Source organism: Priapulus caudatus, unplaced genomic scaffold (assembly GCF_000485595.1).
Source record: "Priapulus caudatus unplaced genomic scaffold, Priapulus_caudatus-5.0.1 Scaffold101, whole genome shotgun sequence".
In the NCBI taxonomy this organism is placed as follows: Eukaryota; Metazoa; Priapulida; class Priapulimorpha; order Priapulimorphida; family Priapulidae; genus Priapulus; species Priapulus caudatus.
In genome coordinates, this window is record NW_014577162.1 from 375434 (window position 1) to 376489 (window position 1056).

Consider the following 1056-nt stretch of genomic DNA (forward strand, 5'->3'; position numbering starts at 1 on the left):
CGACGGTCACCACCTCGCCAGTAACGGTCACCACCTCGCCAGCGACGGTCACCACCTTGGTAGCGACGGTCACCACTTCGCCAGCGACGGTCACCACTTACGCAGTGCTCAATTTTAAGGTTTTTTTGGGGTTGTCCGGAGGACAACCAAGGAGTAGCATATGGTTGTCCCTCAAGAGTTTTGGTTGTCCGGATATTATTTAAACATGTGCTGCATGCGCTCTGCTCACGTGATGCTCAGTGTTGTAAAGCAAAAGGCCTAATCATGTACATTTTGTACGTATTGCAGTGACAGCAGACATGGCCGTTTGCATTGTTTCACTCATTATATGATGAGAATAAAATATTGGTAATGTGGTAAATGATGCTGGGATCAATGACGTATAATAATAGTAATTAAAAGTAAAAAACATTTACATTAAGTTAACTAACACTACTAACATTACTAACACTGTGTCAAGTCACAGATGAGTAAAAATTGAAAATTAACACGAAACATTGTGTTGTTAAACACGTGATGTTATACTTTGTATCAAGCAAGCCAGACAATGCGTCTAGACATGTACGTTTGCAGCGTATTGTGCAACCCTGGCCGCATGTAAAATGAACGCTCGTATTAAGGCCCACCAGCCGATTTTACAAACGATGAAGCGATGAAGCGATGAAGCGATGTAGGTGTGCGGCGGCCTTAAAATCGGTTCATCGGCTCATCGGCTCATCGGTTCAAAATCAAACATGGAACGATCACCCGATAAAAATAAAATTGTCTACAAATGAACGCGCACACCTACATCGCTTCATCGCTTCATCGTTTGTAAAAATCGGCTGGTGTGCGGCGGCCTTTATGAATATAACATTTTTATAGAGGTTGGACACCGGACAACCACGGAAGCAATTTGTAGTTGCCCGAGAGAAAATCCAGTCGTCACGGACGACCGGACGACTGTTAAAATTGAGCCCTGCTTACGGGTGCGAATATCTTGTTGATGGACTCGGGCGTCTGCGAGAGACGGCTCGCGAGCGCGTCATTGTCATCGTTATCGTCGTCGACGACGTG

At 45.1% G+C, this 1056-nt stretch overlaps 1 protein-coding gene across 2 annotated transcripts in view; it reads right to left on the bottom strand.

Moving 5' to 3' along the window:
- The window catches only part of LOC106805143 (mitogen-activated protein kinase kinase kinase 2-like), a 22174-nt gene that overhangs the window by 16898 nt on the left and 4220 nt on the right, over positions 1–1056 (bottom strand). The window lies entirely within an intron of this gene.